Here is a 20,610-nt window from a genome sequence, read left to right on the forward strand (position 1 = left end):
AGACTGAGAAGCTCCTGACTATGACTTCATGATAACATAACTAAAAATACCTTGCAATCAAAATACTTTTCCCATAAATTATGTATCAACTGCATCGCTCTACTCTATAACATTACTCCATACTCACATCACACATATACACACACACACACACACACACACACACACACACACACACACACACACACATACACACTCAGAGTCATACACTTACAACTTAGGCACACACTCTTATTTTAATCCTAAATCAAGTTACGGCGTTACTTAAATTTATTTTGTATAAGTACCTACTACTGTTTCATTATATCGGAGAAACATCATAACCCTATAATACAGGATCATTCCTAGCTTAGGGTTATGATGGTTCAACTCACAACGCATTTGTTCAACCTATTTTGTCTAGATTAAGTCTGTAACGTTGTTGCTATTTATTATTGAAATAAACTTTTATTTATTATTTATTTATTTATTTTATGTTACTTGTGACCTAAATATTATAAACCTATAATTAAGGTACTCGTAATAATCATATTTGAGTACTCCAAAGTAATACGTACTTACTGTCAAGTCTCAGTAATGCACGAAATCATATTGATTTTCATAATGTATCTTTTTCTTCAAGAAATCTTTCGGTTTTATGTATTTTTTTCATAGAATCCGTCCAGTCTCGACTAGATCATTCATCAAATAGCAATCTCGGTGATATATCTTTTACGACCTTCTGCCATTTTTTTATTCACCAACCATCTACTATGAAGATATTAGGCGTATCTTCATTGCATTTGGAAGTTATAGGCTAACGAACCAGTATGTGATTTAAGTCTTTAGAAAAAATATTTAATTATTCGTCATAAGTACCTCCAGTTATAGTAAAGTCCGCCGTGCCCCGATAAAAAGATAGAAAGACATTTTAATACCTAAGGCCAAAAAGTCCTTGGACCAACAAATAAAATCAATCAACAATGTGGACAGCAAAATGATCTTTGGATAATAAGTACACTCGAGATCAATGATAAAGTTCCACCTGCCATTTCCTATCCATATTATATGTTACCGGAACTTTTTCATTGCTCGTGAGTGTATATTTTTGAATCCTCATGTTCCTGATATTTAGGCATACAGTTTAGTACTTAAGGGTATATGCACAAAGGTCTACGAGCGATCCAGGTGCAGGAACAACACCCCCATGAATAGAACAGTCACCAACGCACCAGGAGGGTCACTCTATACTGACGAAAAACGAACGAACGAGAGCTGTCGTGCAATCGGCACGTTTAACGCAACGAGATAGAGTCGTGGCTCGCTCAGCAGCGCTCCGAATCTTCGTTTTTCGTTTTAGAGAGTGACCCCACTGGTATATTCTCACACAAAGGATCGCAATTCGCAATGGAAGCCAGCAGTCTGTCGAGCTAGTATTTAGATTCGCCAAAATATCAGCTGAATACCAAATAACTTTCCAGATATTGCGTTATGAAAAATACATTTCAAAGGAGACATTAAAATGCTGAACAGATTCTGTCGAGATAATTTGAGTACACATATTGTTGCGTCTATGAAATATACTGAGTTATTAATGTTATTGTGTTATATTAAAGTTAACGAGGTATATTTAGTGTACGTATTCACAGTGGGTTCGTCTTTAAATACACTCTCGGGCAATGAAATGGTTCCACTGAGAAAAGCACCAAATAACTCCTAATCGGAAAAGGCGCCAAAAATTTGGGTTTTTTGGTGGCTGAATTGTGTGAGTGGAACTTTTTCATTGCCCGTTAGAGTATGTGTCTAAACACACTAGGCAGAAAATACGCGACAGAAGTTCGGAATTATTACGAACGTCTGCAATGTATTTTAAATTAGGTACTGGTCTAGTCGATTATGTCTATATACATATTAGTTTTTAGCCAAGTTTTCACCGTTGTATAACAATATTATGCGTGGCTCCATTCTTGTCAAACTCCGTACCTGAAACAATAAACAAATCATTATAATTTAAAAGTATACATGATATAATATAATACATACGTAAGTAGGTGCTAGTTTTTGTGTAAACACAAAGCATATAATATATCGATTATTTACCAATCTTGCAAAAATTATATGTATTATATTATATGTATTGTATATATCTAGAATCACCATCAATTTCAAAAGTAAATAAAAATTCCCAACTACATTTGAGTAACTAAATGAAAATATCGTCTAGAAACGCGGCAAATCCCATTTGGGATTCCGAACGCAGCGGACAAAGTGTATGTTAAACAAAGGAATAAATATCACACGACTACGTTCAAAACGATCGCGGCTTTAACCGACAACTTTTCTTCTTGCAACTTTATAAGATTTTAACGGAAAACTATTCCTAACAAATTTTTGAGATCAAAATATGTATTCCACAAATTCTGTTTTGAGTTTCTCAATAAATAAATTAAAGCTAATCACAGGTGCGCCCAAAATTAACATCTTGATTTCTTTAAGGGGATGTAGTGGTCCAGTAAAAAAACCCATGAATGAATGAATCAATGTATTTTTCGACTTGGGAACGTTTTGCCACAACTTTTAACTTGGTTAATTTACCTAAACATAACTGTTATCATAAAACTTGGATTACTCATTTGATCTATAAAGCAAAACATAACTATTTATTTATGTACATCTTAGAAGTCGTAAATGTCGTGGTGCGGACCCACATTTAAAGCGATGGAGAGCAAAATCTGACTTGAAAGTATATGACGTCACTTATCGTGTACGTGGCACTATTACAGCTGAAATATCGTCCTGTAAAAGGTTGTACGGATGACAGTAGAATCTAGATTCAGCTAAACGATCTCTACTGAACTTATTGTAAGGATATTGAAGGTAATGGTGTAAAGGTTTGATATGTGAACTACATTTCTTTAGAGCGATTAAAGTTACTCTTAATTAGATATAACTTGTTAAAATTATTATGGAATAGTATATGAAAAACAAAACTAAATGAAATTTTAGTACATACTAAGGTAACGGGTCCATATTCCGAGGTAAATAACAACATTTGAAAGTAAGTAAGAAAAATAAGCATTTGTAACCATCAATATTGATGTGAAATATTGTCTTCTGTAAGAATATACGTTAAATTTTATATTTCTTAACACAGATTCATTGATAACACATTAATTATACTTAAAAAAATATAATTTATTACACATGTCGATTTGCCCTTATACCGAGGTAGGATTATGGTTTCTTCCATATACCGAGGTAGCCTGTTCCATATTCCGAGTTAGTCCTGTCAGTGGCTCCATGAGTGTGGCCATGAACATAAGGAAATTACAATCTAAAATATCGATATACTTTTTTAACCCTAAAGTACTCCAAATAAATTTAATTATTCTAAATAGTAGTTGAAAATAATGAAAAGAATTAAATACTCTCCATTTATATTGGTTTTCGTGATAATTTCTATTATTTATGTAACATTTTCATAATTCATTATTGCAACTGGTAACATTGGCTAGAAAAAATATTCATAATGCTTCTATGATGTTCTATGGACTTTTCCAAGCGATTAAAAAATAAATAGAGTAGAGATGGGGTAAATTGATGAAATAGTGACAGTAATCGAATATAATCGATTATTGAACTCGAATGATTTAAACATTTTTTACTATAGTTTTTATCTAAGTAAGGTCTAAAATTTTTCCACGATATTTTATGTTCTTACTTAAATGTTTAAAAGTTGATGATACGTAATAAAAGTAGATGTGTAAGGGATGAGGAAAAGTATCGAATACTTACAAAAGCCAAATACCTTATCAGTACTAATTTCCGATGAGTACCTAATGTATTTACCATAAACGAATATGATTATAATAAAAGTATCTACCCAGGAATCGATCCAGCATCGATTATTTTTTCATTCAAGCATAGGTCGGAAGCAAGGAACATTGCACTAGGTACATCTCTATGGCGCATGCGCGCTGGACTGGAGGCGCGCCGGCGCCATGTTCAATTTTCCGCCGAAAAGTTTGCCGCTATTCTTTGAAAGTATTTTTGTTAAGTCTTTACATTAGAAAACAAACATCTTTTATTAAATTATTATGTTTGTATTTGCAATATGCAATTGGAAAATCGATAAGGTAAGCTTGTGTGCGAATTATTTTAGGAAATTACGTAAAATGGAAATATTTTTATGTTTTTATCAGTAATTTGGCATCAGTTTAGTTACTAACCTAGGTTTTTGTTCTAGCGTTTTCGTTTCTAAACTCACTAAGTTTTGTGAAAATGGGTACCAACTTATAAGGATAAGCTTAATTCTGTCAACTATCCATACAATTTACCTACTTACTTTATTTTTCAGTGACAACAACAAGAAAATGAAAAAATCAACCAGACCCCTAAACCAAACATGAAATGCAGTATACAGGACATTCATTTATCTGGGAATTCTGGGATAACAATATTACAACGGCCATCAGACCTCGAAGTAGAAGGATAATGGAAATAAAATACAGAAATGAAATTAGGCAATTGTGTATATAAGTGTTATAAAAACTCCACGGTCGTGTGTGTTATTTTATTCACCCAAATAAAGTTTTACGTCTACAAATTTCTTTCTTTCTTCTTTTATAAAGAGTAATAAGTAGGTAGTATCTAGTAGTAGTTTCGTAAAGTCAGGCATATCTATCCACACCCCTTTTATATTTAAGAAGAAAGTCGCTGATTCATCTTGATTTTATGGTTTGATGACGGCATCGGATGACACTGCGAAGGTGTGATGTAGTCATATTCCGATTTCCGAGGTACCTACCTATGTAAAATGTCATACTCCATATTAGGGGTTCAGCAAGTATTTTAATAATCCATATTCCGAGTTATCAAATTATTGATTTAGAAACAACATAGATTTGTTACTCAAATCATACATAAAATATTGGTAAAATTATGTATCACTTACGTTAATAGCGATGAAATAACACTGTTTTTTATCATTTCAAATATACATACTAAGTTAAGGTTTTCTATGTAACCATGATTTTTGGGTCAACAATTATCGTGTCATATTAAGATTCCTAGAGGATATTTTGTACCGCCGAATTAGGTTATAAGCTTGTCACGTTCATCATTATTATTATGTAATCAAGCATATACTTCAAATGTTATTATTTGTAAAGTTATAAGCTAAAAATCATGACATAGTATTTTTCCTTATACCGAGGGTAACTCGGAGTTAGGAACAACGTATAAAAATCAGGCCCTTATACCGAGGTATTTTGTTTTTGAGTTTAAAGGGGTTAAATTAGTTTAAAAAGAGTTAAAATTTAAATTTAATGTAAGTATAAGAATATAATAAACTAAATATAAACTATTTACAAAGTTGAACGTCGTATAAATATTAAAAAACACAATTATTAAATATGGCTGGCCTTACGTAAGCCGGGTCGCGTTTGTATGAAAAACATGGCGGCGTCGCCCTCACGGCACATTACATGAGTTTTTAGTAATTTTAGGCAATTTTAAACATATTTACTACATCAAGTAGTTTCAGTTAAAGATAATGAACGATTAAATGTAATTTTAGAGTATCCAAACCTATTAAAATGAGTAATAATCATGAAAACAAATATAACTCGAAATAAGGACGCCATTTTGAATACCGCGATATATGGACCCGTTACCTTATATACGTCGGCGTGGAGATTCTGATAAGGTTACTATTGAATAAGTTCCAAATACACGAATAACTGTTAAAATAAAACTCAACTTTTGAATAAATAAAACGAAAAACTGACCAAAAGGTATCCATGCGAAATAACACCACTTGAATTTAAAATTTGGAATATGCGAAAATGGCGGCCACATATTTCTGGCCCGCGAACTAGCAAATTATAACTGTTATCGACCGTAACATCACTAGCGGAACCTTACAAGCTGAAATAGTGTTGGGAAACTTTCGATACTACAAACAAAGTACACCAACTTAAAAAAAAACAACATAAATAAGTCGGCAAAGCGTCATTTGCGGGGGAGATAACAAATTTAAGGACAAAAAATGTTTTTTGAGTTTGAAAGGCAGAAGGCAAGTGGTTGCGGTTCGCGGATTGAGCATAAATTACTACAAGTGTTTCATTTGTGGGTTGATAAGACGGCCCGAGGCTACGTTGTGGGGTTCCACGCAACTTCGTCAGTATTGTGAGGACTCGAAACGCTTGACGTAGTGTTTAACGTTGATTCTTGCGTTGCGTCATCTTGCGTCGTAAGGGTCAAAGTTGGTAGTACAGTCCTAGGTACATGCATTTTTTATACTTGGCATAAAACGTGAATCTGAGGGTGTATTTTTATTAGAATAAATTTGAAAACTAGGTTCTACAAAATACAATATGCCTACCAGATACCTGATGAGATGATGTTGCATGCGTGTTTTCTTCTGGTAAGCGGAGTAGGTACATACGGATTGATAAAAATAATCTAAATTACCCCCCTTTTTGAACTAAAACGAAGGTGGAGGAGGAATGGGTTGGCGATAAATATTTTTTCCCAACGCACAAACCGTTAGCATTACAAACTTTAGTGGTAAAATTATATGAGCTTTGAAACAACTGTGGTGTTTGTCGGCCCCCGTTATAATTTATAAGGGTAGTTTTAATAAGCTGTTGTACCCGTTAAGCTCACATACTCGGTACCTACGTACATATTATTATATTCATTTGTACTGATCGACATAAAAACTGCAAAACCCCTAATAAAATATTATATATTTTGGTAGAATTCATAAGGGACAGAAAAATATGCAATAGATCAGTACATTTTGCATAGATAAACTTCAAAAGTTGTACTTAAGCGACTGTGTGTATGTGTCCTTAAAATAATAATACGGCAGAATATCTTTTCTGACGATAGGGGTGATAAGCTCCCTAGTAAGCTTCTTTCAGATTTATTTACTGAGAACATTATGCAAGATCAGTATACGGTGACTTTCATCATAATTATTCAGCTTGGTCCTTTTTTTCGAACATTCATTCCCATTTCAAGTAGATCTTTCGCAGATCCTGTCACAAGTTATCTGATATAGTTGTTCCGGGTGCCCTCTGACAGGACATGCCATAATGAACTTGCTTAAATATTGCCTTTACCTTGTCAGGAAGTTATGACGTAAGGCCTTCCAAATCGAAATGTTAGTACCTACTTTAACGAATTAGCTAATTAAAAATTGAATATGGGATCAATTAATCAAAAAACCTCGTCATAGTTTTATCGACTGCTTGCAGCTCTAGACCAATTTGTAAGAGGTTAGCATAATAAGGCGGTAAGTCCCAACGAATTGCAAGAATTATGCCTAAACAAATCGCGAACGCTCCACAAACATGCAGGACCACCACTCTAAGCCTTCGTATTACGGTCTAAATTAGAACAGCGGAGGAGCAGAAGTACTTTGGTTGTGTAACATACTGTATGTGGCTGAATAATACCCCGCAACACACTTGGGGTATGAATTTAATCATGCCTTATGTTTGAGTTGGATTCCTTTGTCCCTTCAGATTTTTATTCCGCGTATTTGAATATTTTGCGCGGGCTAATGTGTTCGCCGCAAAAGGTTTCCAAGTGGATTTAAACCGGATATGGATATAGATTTTGACAGCGTCGTTGTTGGGATGGTTAAAAAAATATTTGACGTGACCCGTTTAAAAGGGTCGAGATGTTTTATTCAGCGCTAACTATTTTTGTACATATTGCATGCCTCTAGGTATTATAAAGTACATTTATATGTATTCAATAGGACGTATTATTACTAACAAAACACATGAATTAGCAATTTTGCAACTACACAGATTCACAAGTTCACAACACATTAAATACCTTAACAATGTTCCAACATACACTATTAAATGAACAAACAAACAATACATTTCGGAGCCCATTAAACTAATACAACAATAGGACACTAAAAGGCCATCATTAGATAAGCGTAGAGTGGTCGGTCGCGGCATCATAAATTAAACCTGCAAGCCAACTGACTTGTCATTGCCGGCTCTATAAGTTCCTAACAGATCAATAGGACTTGTTCGTTTAAAATCACTCATTTGTAATTTAGTAAAACATGTATAAGTGGTAAATGGGTAAGTTGCAATCTGCATTGATTATCTGGGTCTGGCAGATGTTTGAATGATAAGCGATGCTGCATAAGGATTGTTGATTATGTGCGGATCGATGGTAGTACTCTAGCCTTTTCTTTATCATAAAATCCGCCGGATTTTAACCCGACAGTTTTTTTTTTAAATTTAGTCTCGCTTGGAGAAGATTATTTTAAGCTGCGTAGTTTGACTGATTCCTTTGAACCGTAATTTTTACGGCTTAGACTGATGGACGAAAACAATTAAGGCAACTCTCAAGAACACTTATCGCTTCAAAACAGAATTCGTGAATCATAAACAGTGTACAACAAAGTGAGTTCAGATACCTCATCAAAATTTATTCCTTCCTTAAAAACGCTCTGAGTTCGACGTTGAAATGATGGGGCGGGTCGACTTAACACAATGGGTTTGGTAATTTTAATAAGCACTGCTGCTTATTTATAGTCAATACTTAAGGATATTCTAAGAAGAAAGGACCATTTGTTTATAAGAAGCTGTCTGAAGAAGCTCTTATTCTAGCCTCCGTATTCAAAGTACTTTGGTGATCGACGAACGGCTGACACTGAGAGTCGAAACTCGATTTGCAGTAGTACCACTTTTTTTACTTTGACTATAAAGGATTAACAAGTGAAACGTATCTGTACATCTTTTTCTCGTCTTCGGTAAAGTATCGTGTGTGTAGCTCCCGCACGGATAAACCTATTTTTTCGTTTAGTTTTTTTTTTTGTAAAATTTATTTAAGTTCTATAAATTATTTCATTTTTAAGTTTTGTAGTTTCTTATAGGTAGTACCTAATTAAATAAATCTGTCAGTGGAGAACACATTTATTTATCGCACAGTATCCATGACTCAGAACTTCTGATGTGGAATGTCCTTACAATAAAACGTAATAAAGTAGGACTGGATTCATCCATTCAGATACGCCTTTGTCTCAGTATATTTAGTAATATTTCAGCTTATTTCAGTGCACACTGCGACAGCTCTGACAAAGTACTATTATAAATTTAAAACCCCTCAAGAAATACGAGCGAGTAAAATGAGGAATTAATTTTACGACCTGTTTTAGTGAAACACAGAAGAAAAACAACGGTGGTGTGATTTTTTACACTTACTTTTGTATGCAGCCATAAGTGTGATACTTAAGTAAATCATGCAATAAATAACAATAACTCTAATCAATTTCACAAAGAAGCAGTTGTCTTTGAACTAATGTTAAAACTAATTAATTAAGCCTTCAAAATAATTACCTACTTCTTTCGAATACAAAGGAGAGCTTTTGTTCTTACGACTAAGGCCGTGGCTGGCAGCAAATAGATCTTTCACAATGAAAATTCTCAGAATAAGTATTAATTCAGAAATGATACGGCTACAAGTTTGACGTCGAGGTTGTAAGAATTCTACTGTTATACGGAATTGATGATTAGCAGACGGTTCTAAGCAGTCTTTCGCTGTGTCAGTAACAAAGTTTGATTTACAATCGGGAATAACTCCAAAATGACATTCGCCAAGCGAAATTTATTATGGATCCACTGGGATCGGACATAATACGTCACGGCGAATTTGAGGCGTAAACTAAGCATCATAAAGTACATTTCACAACAAGAGAGCCGGTAGATTTATTCGAAACACACGCTGGTTGCGCGTTTAGATGCGTACTTTACAACTTCGGTATAAACGGGAGTCTAGTGCAATAAGGTTCCAATATCTTTTTACGAGCTACTACACAACCCTGTGCATTAACTTGCGACGCGAATGGCGCTGGAGCCTCAGACTTATCCTTTTTCAAATTACCTACATGTCTTGTGGGCTGTGGCGTACTTGACAGTCAAATCTATGTATGTAGAAACGTGAGGCGCGCATTCAGACATATGCAGTTTCGTCACCGTTGAATTAGGGGCTTTTTATTTATAATCAGTGCAAAAAGCGGGTTCTTGTAGGTTATAAATAAATAATTGATGATGAATGAATACAACTTTAATAAAAGACGCATTAACAAACTTGTTTTTATTTTTTTATCAGCAAGGATCATCCTGTGTATAAAATATGGTAATTAAGAGCAATTAAACTGCACAAACCCCTTGAACCGTTGACAAAAATCCTGTCGAAAATAACTTGGTAAAATTCGCTTTCGTCGCGAATTTCCCTTTCCGAGTTAATTACTACAATTAACATTTAATCAAAGGGTGGCCTGATCTGTAGGAAGGGCCTTATTTATTAAAGTAAAAACCTCTTTATAAATGTGCTTAGTCGGGTTTCGTTGAGCTTTTTTGCTGGTCCTCAACCCTTCCGCTTAATATCAGTGTGTTAGTGGTTGTCTGGGACGCCATTCCACAGATTTGAAAGCCTTTTAGGTGGTTCATGTTACTTTTGCGGGATAATGTGGCGAGAATAATTAGTTAATTTATACAAAAATATCAATATGATTTTAAATCATATTTTTTTTAGTTTTCCAAAGTGGCGGAGGATCGCGATCGATGGACCAAATATAAGGAAGCATATTTAAAAAAAAATAATGTCAAGACCGTTTTGAAAACTTTGGGATAAAATAATTATTTTTTTGCAGTTTTGTACTAAAACACTGATATATACAGGGTGTCCCAAAAGTCAACGTCATCCCTTAAAGGGCTGATAGGTCAGCTCATGAGAGGCCAGAATATCACAATATGACCTTAGTAAAAACTCGATAATTTTCGAGATATTGACACTTTTATAAATTTGCTGAGAATCGACACCTTGGATCAGTTTTTTGCGTGCCACCGGTACAAAAATCCATATTGTTAGAATTTGTTTGGTGTTGCATCACCCTGTATAGCCCTGCTATTGATGGCAGTCAAAAAAAATATCGAGTAATACTGTATGTTTAAAAAAAACACGGTTTTCAAAGCCATAAAAGGTAATCGTATTTTTTTATAAACAACTTTGACTGTACATACTGTAAAAAAAATATACGACGCAAACCTGGCACCTTATTTGAAAAGATTGCTCATTTAATGCAGTTTCCAAAATGGTATGAAACGTTGCTATTGTTTCAATTAACAAAAAAGTTATTGCTATTTTAGTACAAAACGACCGCGATGTAAAATTGTTTGAAGGAAATTTATCTGACTGAATTTATTAAGGGTAAGTCATGTTGGAATGAGTAAAAGTAAAATAGGTGGTTGGGTCAGCCGTGGCAACATAGATGACGCAAAAATAGCTAAGAAAAAACTTACCAAACTCTTATAGAACATATTATTTAAAAAAAACAAACATTTATTGACTTTTATTTTTATTTCTCAAAATTATAACACCACATTATTATATTAAGTACATAATCAGCAAAAAATAATACTCATTAATGGTCATAATCATAATTTTGAGAGTTTGGTTTTGTTTAACAATAACTTTAAAATAAATAACAAGTAATGTTACTGACAAACTGATCTGTCCCTTTTTTGGATACTGTGGGTGTACAATGTACATGTGTAAGCGTTTTACTTGTACAATATCACACATTAGAACTACTCAGGAATGTAGGTTACCATGCGCTACATTTAAGGGGAATGTGGAGTTGCTATAGTCCACTTTTTTCGAGAAAGATACTCAAAATGCGTTTTTTTTAGTAACTGTGACAACGTTGTCTCTTTTCCCACTCCTGGCCACACCACCTATTTTACTTTTACTCATTCCAATATGACTTACCCTTAATAAATTCAGTCAGATAAATTTCCTTCAAACAATTTTATATCGAGGTCGTTTTGTACTAAAATAGCAATAACTTTTTTGTTAATTAAAACAATAGCAACGTTTCATACCATTTTGGAAACTGCATTAAATGAGCAATCTTTTCAAATAAGGTGCCAGGTTTGCGTGGTATATTTTTTTTACAGTATGAACAGTCAAAGTTGTTTATAAAAAAATACGATTACCTTTTATGACTTTGAAAGCCGTGTTTTTTTTAAACATACAGCATTACTCGATATTTTTTTTGACTGCGATCAATAGCAGGGCTATACAGAGTGATGCAACACCAAACAAATTCTAACAACATGGATTTTTGTACCGGCGGCACGCAAAAAACTGATCCAAGGTGTCGATTTTCAGCAAATTTATAAAAGTGTCAATATCTCGAAAATTATCGAGTTTTTACTAAGGTCATATTGTGATATTCTGGCCTCTCATGAGCTGACCTTTCAGCCCTTTAAGGGATGACGTTGACTTTTGGGACACCCTGTATGTACAATATATTCATATTCATTATTTCTTGCTAAAATTCTAAAATATCAATTTGTATGTGTGTGTGTCTAACGGTGGCACACAGCGTCTGAATAAAATATAATGAGTTCTCTTCTGACTTTATCCAACTAATTATAAAAGCGGTTCCAACATTGCCTGTGCCTGTCTTTTGGAAAATTCGAGAAAATTAGCACGGTATTCGCTGCTTCCGCTCCGATGAACATGTCACTTTCAAGTTTAACTACAAATTGTGCGGAAAGTTCTGGCGGCAACGACAGATATTCCAGAATAGGGCTGTCCAATGTATTATTAAACATACGTATTTTATTTTTATTGTATACTGTTACATGTAGTTTGACATATCATATCATATCCCTTGAGTTTAAAATGTGTCTAGAATTAGTAAAATTTATAATTATGGTCACTGATATTAACACAACCCTGAATGCCTACTTTTCATAAAATGATTATCCGACTAGGCCCTGCTAGAACGTTTCGTTATACCGGATGGGAGCGTTGATTTCCCAGGAATGTTTAATATACATTTCAAAGGGAACTAAGTACATATTTCGCTTTAACAAAGTAACTCTTGAGATATGGCCGCGATCCTTCTCGACACCGCACCCCGATCCCGGAATTACATCCAGATCAATTTGTAGCCGTTTTAATTTAAACCGTGTTCTTTATTTGAATTCTTTAGCTCGTTTTTTCACGGCGCTAAAGTCAACCAGCCAGTTCACAGCTATCCGTCATCGTGTTCTTTTTATTGTTCTTTTTTCAAATCATAGCAAATGTGAAGCTTGATTGACTTTTAATTCTTAGCTTCACAATAGACGTGGTAATGACCATGTTTCCTAGTAAAACAGTCATCTGAAGCCAATGACTTCTGCAGTAGTCATGCGAACAGTTGAGCTCGCAGTGCAGACAAAAACTACCATCGTATGTAACTGTGTTTTCGAGATCCCGTGAGAGTTCTGCAGTAAATGTATTACCCAGTAGGTACGGTGTGTATGATACAGAGGCAGAGTAAAACACGTATAGGTACATATACCCTCAGGGAGCCATAGTGCAAGTTTTAATGAAGAAATTTTATTTATATTTTTCCAATGGACTGAAAAACTCAATGAAAAAAATATATTTATTATGATGTACCTAGTTTGAGGAACTGAGTGATTGTGAGATTGTGACACACAACAAGCTCTGTCTGTCTCGAGCGGTTGGATTTTTGGTAATTAGGTACCTAATTATAATTATGTTTATTGTAGGACTATTCATAACCATGCTATAAAAATACATGGCCAATATGGCAATAGCTTCAAAATCCAAAAAAATAAATAAACCTATTTCTTATTATCATAGGCATTTTACTTTTCTTAAATTCAGCTGTCAGAAACCCCATGCATGGTTTTACTTATATCCTCTACTTTTCCGCTGGGACTGAAAAGCTTCCACATGGCATGTCTATGGTCCTCTATAAAGGTCTGATCACACTAGCCGGCGGTCAGACCTCGCTGACCCAGGTCATCGACCTCTGACCGACGCTCCTTCACGCTTAGCATTTAAGGGGCCGACCATGACTCATTCGACTCCGAGAAAACCGATGGTCTTTGGGTTGAGATTATAATGCTGCATGTTATTTTATATAGAAGCCTTTTCCCGTAAACTTCGCCTACGTGCACTATACAAGATCCAATTATATTTTCAGCTATAAATAAATAAAATAATAAGCAAAAAATATCTGGTAGACGAATAAACGCGTGTAAAAATGCATAAAGAAAAAGCAACAAACAGACTTCGCGTTTATAATATTTCTGCGAATTAAAATAAGTCGAGGAAAAGCTATTGAAAGTGTTTTGCCATTTCGCCGTAAGAAATATATTATTCAGATTTGTAATCTGCTAAAAGAAACACGTGATTCAACTCAGACTTAGCTTGACCCGAGTGAGCTCGGCTGAGCATTAAAATTTTAAACTAGCCTGCCCCTTAACTTTTAATCTGATGATAACTACTCCAAGTCGCTAAGAATGTACGAGTGGAGTTATAATTACTGGAATGAATTTTTAAGTGAAGGTTGAAAGGTGAATTTAGAAGTTAATTACACAAAATTCTATTTAATTGCTACGCGTGTGTACCGCCACATTTTCATTACGTTGTTCAACCAAAGCAACATTAGACATACTGAAGATTGTTTTGTTCGTCGGAAGGAGGCTTGACATGTCACACAAAGGTTGTGGTTTTATGAAGATCTCGTCCTCTCATTAGGTATGTTGTGAGTTCGATTACTGGCACCTACAAACGAATTTTGTCAAGGTAAGCTTGGTGACGGCGTAGAAACATTTATTTTGAGGATAAGACTATCCTGTGTTCTTCTTAACAGTGAGATATTATCTTATACGAATGACATTTCCGAGTTTGGCTTGAATATCTTCACAGAACAGAGAGAAACTTCTAGAACACGGTCAACACGCATCGCACTGTCAAGCAAGAATTAACACGAAACCCCATTACAATTATTAACAGAGGGAGACCGTTCCACTAAAATGCAATTCCCCATCTGCATTTCGCACTTTGCACCAGCGAAATTGCTACAAAAGCATTCCGGCACTCTGCCACTGTGCACTACGAAAACAACTGAGCATCTGGTTTGGTGACTGGGGACCTATTCTAGTCGGTCAGGCGAGGAAACGTGGTAATGCAGTCCTATGCTACAATACCGACATAGGAGTCGTGTTTCTTTTATCAAATTACTGGAAATTTTAGGAATGGTTAGCTTTTTCTTTTCTGAAGTATGGCTGTATGCCTACGAATATGTCGATACGAACTGTGTGACGTGAATAATAAAAAATGTTGTAAAAAAATCTTTATCAGAATTTTCTATGTTTGAATCACAAAAACACTCTCACGATTGGAATGGACAACATTTCATTTTCTTTACCCTATATTTTTATTAGCTATTCGGAAAGTTTATAGAAAATTAGTGGACCCGTATTTTTTTATTTTGTATATACATTAATTTTTGCATGTTATTTTTAACTTTAAAGTTAATTATTTTAAAACCGGAAGTGACGTCACATATTAGGCTCAATTTTTATTTTTGTCTATTGCCTGAGTCTCGAAAAAAAACATAAATGACACTGACAAGTGACATTTAAACTTTGTTTACATGCCAACCAACAAATGGGTCATTTTCAAATGACATTGATATTTCTGATGATGGAAATTAGGTACTTATCATGTAAAAAAATAAGCAGAAGCATTTTTTCAGCTGTGTAGGCGGTGGCATGCTCTGGGATATATTATATAGTCTTAATAAATAAAAAAATAGTCAGAAAGTGTCAGAACAGTATTAATGAAAATGACCCAAATAAACAACAACGTCACGATAAAACGTCAACGTCAATCAAAAATGAAAGTGACAGTTACTTTGTTTTTAAATGTATGGGCTTTGATCATCAAAATGCATCGCACCTGATGCATGACGTCATCAGCACTTTTTTACTATTTTATGATTTTCTCGAAAATGATACATCCAAAACATACAAAAACATTTTTTTTGTGGCCTTTAGAGCTAAATCTCGAAATGGTTTTCGATTTATAGCAGCTTTAGTTTTTTGAAATGTTGTCCATTGCACGCTACATCGTCGGTTCTCAACAATATACAACAAGTATCACTTTACTTACTGTTCCAAAACGTCAGACTTGCAGTCACCATACAAACGCACTAGCATTGGTCTGATACTGCGAATATTCTCCATTTCTAAATTAAACTCTGCCAGCGCTTATAATATCAGTAGAAAGTGCGCCTTATCTATTCAAAGACCTCGGACCGAGTGGACTCCACTAGTGTTGGGACACACTACTGTGTCGTTCGACGGATCTGAATAGATCACTCACTCTCAAAGAGGACTCGAGTTGGTGTTGATTGATGTTGCTGCAACACATTTTGAAGGGACTGACAATGGTTATTTAGAATGGTGATTATTTTGTAATGGTTATTAGTATCTACAAAAAGTCTATGAATGGTTGAGTTATCCTAGAAAGACAATACACCAGATAAAAAAATATATATCTATAAAGGTGCTAATGAATTTTACAGATATGACCGCCATTTTTTACCTATGTGTTTGTATAATAAGGTTTGTACCTTAAGGCACTGTACCTAGGTAAAAAATGGCGGTCATATCTATAAAATTCATTAGCACCTTTATAGATATATATTTTTTTATTACCTTGTATGTGTATAGTGCCACAAACTTATCTGTTCCGGTGAGAACGAATTAAATTGGTCCATATCTCGTTACTCACTAATAAATTATATATTGATATAGATTATATGGATTCATTTAAACCGCAAGGGTAAATTGCCATTACGGGAGAACTTAACATCCTAGATAATGAAGAAATATTAGAAATTTACGTGAACTCTTACCAGAACAGATAAGTTTGTGGCACTCAAATAAAGAATAGTCTATCTATCTAGCTCCTGCCCCCGGCCCCGTCGCTCGTTCGCGGCACATCCCTACTCCCCAGACTGAGGTCCGATTTGCACGAGTTTCCTTTGTCCGTCGAGAATTGACTTCATACACAAACACAGTTAGAATTCACAATAAGTTTCGGTCAAGTTGTATTACATTTAGTTTCTATCATTTCTAGAACTTATCAAATATAGATACTGTACTCCGAATTTGTTTAGGGCTGGGTACTGTTCAGAGGAATCTATTGAAACTAAAAATAACTAAGCACGTCCTCTAGAAATAAGGAAGTGAACAACAAGGAACTATCGGATAACTAAAGGAGGTAAGTATGTTTGCAATCAATTCTCATTGGGATTTGCACAAGTTCTGTTAGCCCATAAGTATAAGTTGAGTTGTAGCCAGCTCGGACTTAGTTTAATAGTGATTCATTGAGACTGACTCATAAATCAGCTCTCGATAAAGTAGGCCTTTCTCTGAAAATGCCGTAAATTTAATAGTTTTGTCAGTTAGACGGCCCTAGAGTGGTATCTTTGAGAGGTTCCTAGTTCTGGTTGATTTGACGGTGGTTCTTTAGGCTTCAATAAAGTTTAGAATGCAATATACGTGCTGTTAATGTTAAGTATAATATGTATATTACCTATATACCTACGGCGATACGGGTCGCGACCTATCACTTGAGTACAAATGCACAGCGAAAAGCGGGTGGCTCGCTTGCGAGTCCCTTGCGAATCCCCTCCGGGGATTACAGTCGTGAGTACCTATAAGCAGATGCAGGCAGGTATGTACTATATGTATGTATGATCCTGGAAGCTGTCATCATCATCAATCACCCGGAATATTCTTCAATATTAATAAGGCCTCGGCGATTGCTCGGTAAGATTAATTATTAATTAGCTAATCAGCTTACTACCACAAACTAAGTATACCTTAAACCATAATTGGTATTATTTTTAGTACCTATATTAACAATTGTATACTTTTTTGGTCTTTTTGTATCTCCTCGTACTTTTTCTGAAGAGCAAATTTAGCTATACACGGAATTCTAGCATATTGCTTAGTACCTACTTTTCAGCTCTCAGATTAAAAACGAGTCATCTGCAGTTATATACTTTAATCCTTACGCGAGAGAAAGTTTGTCACTTTAGCGTAACGTTTAGTAACACAACGAATTTCCCGCCTTAATTAAAAAGTTACCGGATCTGCCTCTGATCAGCCACCTTCGCGAACTTTACGTAGGTTTTCCGTCGTTGGATTTTACTAAATAACGAGCACACCTGTAAAAGTAATATGTTACATAACAATGTGTCTAAATTTAGAATCACGCTAAAGAAAACACATAACTCCATATAAACCACTGTCATATATATCACGCCAGTGCAAAACTTACTCTGAGACAGTTACCGATACTAACATTTCCTTCTATTCTAAACAGGCCAACTGCCAAACTTCATAAAACTACCATCATGACAAATGTTAGAGAGAAACTAGTATTTCTGCCGAAACCGTATTGTTACCGTAACTTCGATATTACGGAAGGTTAGAGTGTGTCTCAGAGCACATCCTGTTTGGTTCATGATTAGTCAACAATTCAATTCCACAAACTACGAAGATTACAAGTATTTTGGTGAGCGTTTCATAATTTTCCTTTGATGATCCTGCCTGACAGATGCCTTCGCAAATAAAGGAGCTAAAGCTTTTTGTTTTTATACATTTTTGGTATACCCTATACTAGGTATGTTGTTCAAAGGCTGCTGTATACCTACTGGACAGTGTTATTGCAATAAATAAATTAAACTCTTTTCATTTATTTAACAATAAAAAAAAACTATAAGCCACTGAAACTACCAAGATAGACAGATATTATGTGTGCAAAGTTTGGAATAGGGAAGCAATTATTTTATTTTCGTTTTGTTAAAAGTGTATAATATATGTATATACCTACTTACAGTGGCCCATTTGACATACTAGAGCATTGTTACAACGCTCTGTTTAAGAGAATACTATTCGCCCACTAACTTGAAAATACGGCTTCATAACCGCAACTGTGACTTTCGCATTTAGCACAACAAAGTAGCCAGTTTTAGCCGAAATCTGACGGTTTTCCTCCATAAAATATGCACACTGCTTCTTATTCCTCCAACCGAGGTTAAAATTAAACACATATGTATACCTGTCAGGTGGTAATCAACGCCGCCCGTCCGGCAAGTGGGAACTTAATTATGTATGAAGTAGGTGAAAATGAGACATAACTCGGGAATACAAATACTGTGGCCTTGTTTTTGTACACCGAAGCTAGGAGATGTGTCTGTCTGACATGCCACTTCGGTACTATTTTAATAGTCCGTTATCTACACTTGCTAACGAATGAGATGTTTTAAAAATATTAAATAATTGGAAAGAAACTTACTAGTTAAGTTGTGATGTCTTGTAGAGTATACATCGAAACGAAGAAATGTAAAAAAATACCTGAAACAAAAAGGATTTATTAAAATTCATATACAGGTACGTTATACTATGTGGGTGTTTGATTGCAGTGTTAAATACAATCAGGTGTTAAAGAAGTAAAACGTTCTCAGAAAGCTAGCTAGCTAGTAGAAGACTTATACGAGTACGAGTATATCCGATCTTTCAAGTACTGAAATTAGAAGTTGGTAACTTAGATATGAAGTTCTAACTAAACGTTTTGTGAGGCAAAGCTTTACAATATTAGCTCAGTTCAGCTAGTAGGTAGTATAAAGTTAACTGAACTTATTAGTATGACACTAATACCCATAGTGCTATCGCGACTATAAAATATCGATATTTAAATTTTTAACGTGTCTTTAATCATATAAATCGTACTCTTTATTTTCATGACTTTGAAGATGGACTGTAGTTTGTACATTGATTATGTTTACTCATAGACATCACCATACGTAAACTTATATAATATTACAACTAAACGAGATTAAGTATCTACTGCATTCGACTATACCTACATATGACCCAGTTACAAGAAACAGACTCACCTTTCAAACGCTAATCTGATTTAGAAGTAGCCTATCCCGCTCTAACTTTACACTACATTCCGTGTATGCCTCACGAAGAAAGAGATGGAAGACCAATATTCCTCATAAGTAGTCCATCCGTAGAGTTGACTCATGACCAGATTTACTTTAGTTGAGTCACTTTGACGTATTGAATCATTGGCACAAGATGAGTGAGTCTAATGAATCGATTCACTATCTCATTTGGTACTTCAACTATACTTCAAATAGTGTGTCATCAGCTGTCTGCCCAATCCATTTTTTTTGTTTGTTGGTTTTCAAGGCAAAATTATCTATATTCACTAGGTATATAAGCAACTGTCAATCAAACGTCATAGGACTCTTCCTACATTTTACAAAGTATATTATGTACATCACTAAACTTGTTTAACCCTCTATTCTATTCTATTCTCTGTGGGGGTGTAAGTACCTGCACCTGGCTCTCTCGAATGGAACCTTTGTGCATATCCCCATAAACTGCCTTCCTAAGCTTGGACCATTTCCCCACCACGCTGGTCCACTGCGGGTTGGTGGGTTCACATATCTAGATTTGCTAGATCTAGATATGCAGGTTTCCTCACGATGTTTTCCTTCACCGTAAGAGCGATGGTATACATTGTACTTAAGTTAAAAGAACTCATTGGTACATGTCAGCGCCGGGATCGAACCCGCATCTCTGGCGTGAGAAGCGGGCGCTTACCCGACTGAGCTACCACCGCTCAACCCGTGTTTAACTGTTTAACCCTCATTAACTGTAACATTATATTTACCTAAAGAAAAATATT

The 20,610-nt window shown here is 35.0% G+C and overlaps 1 protein-coding gene across 2 annotated transcripts in view; it reads right to left on the minus strand.

Annotated features, from left to right (window-relative positions):
- LOC105398335 (DE-cadherin) overlaps nt 1-20,610 on the minus strand; it is a 188,771-nt gene that overhangs the window by 126,904 nt on the left and 41,257 nt on the right. The gene's annotated exons all lie outside the window — the stretch shown is intronic.

This window comes from Plutella xylostella, chromosome 7 (genome assembly GCF_932276165.1).
Source record: "Plutella xylostella chromosome 7, ilPluXylo3.1, whole genome shotgun sequence".
NCBI lineage: Eukaryota > Metazoa > Arthropoda > Insecta > Lepidoptera > Plutellidae > Plutella > Plutella xylostella.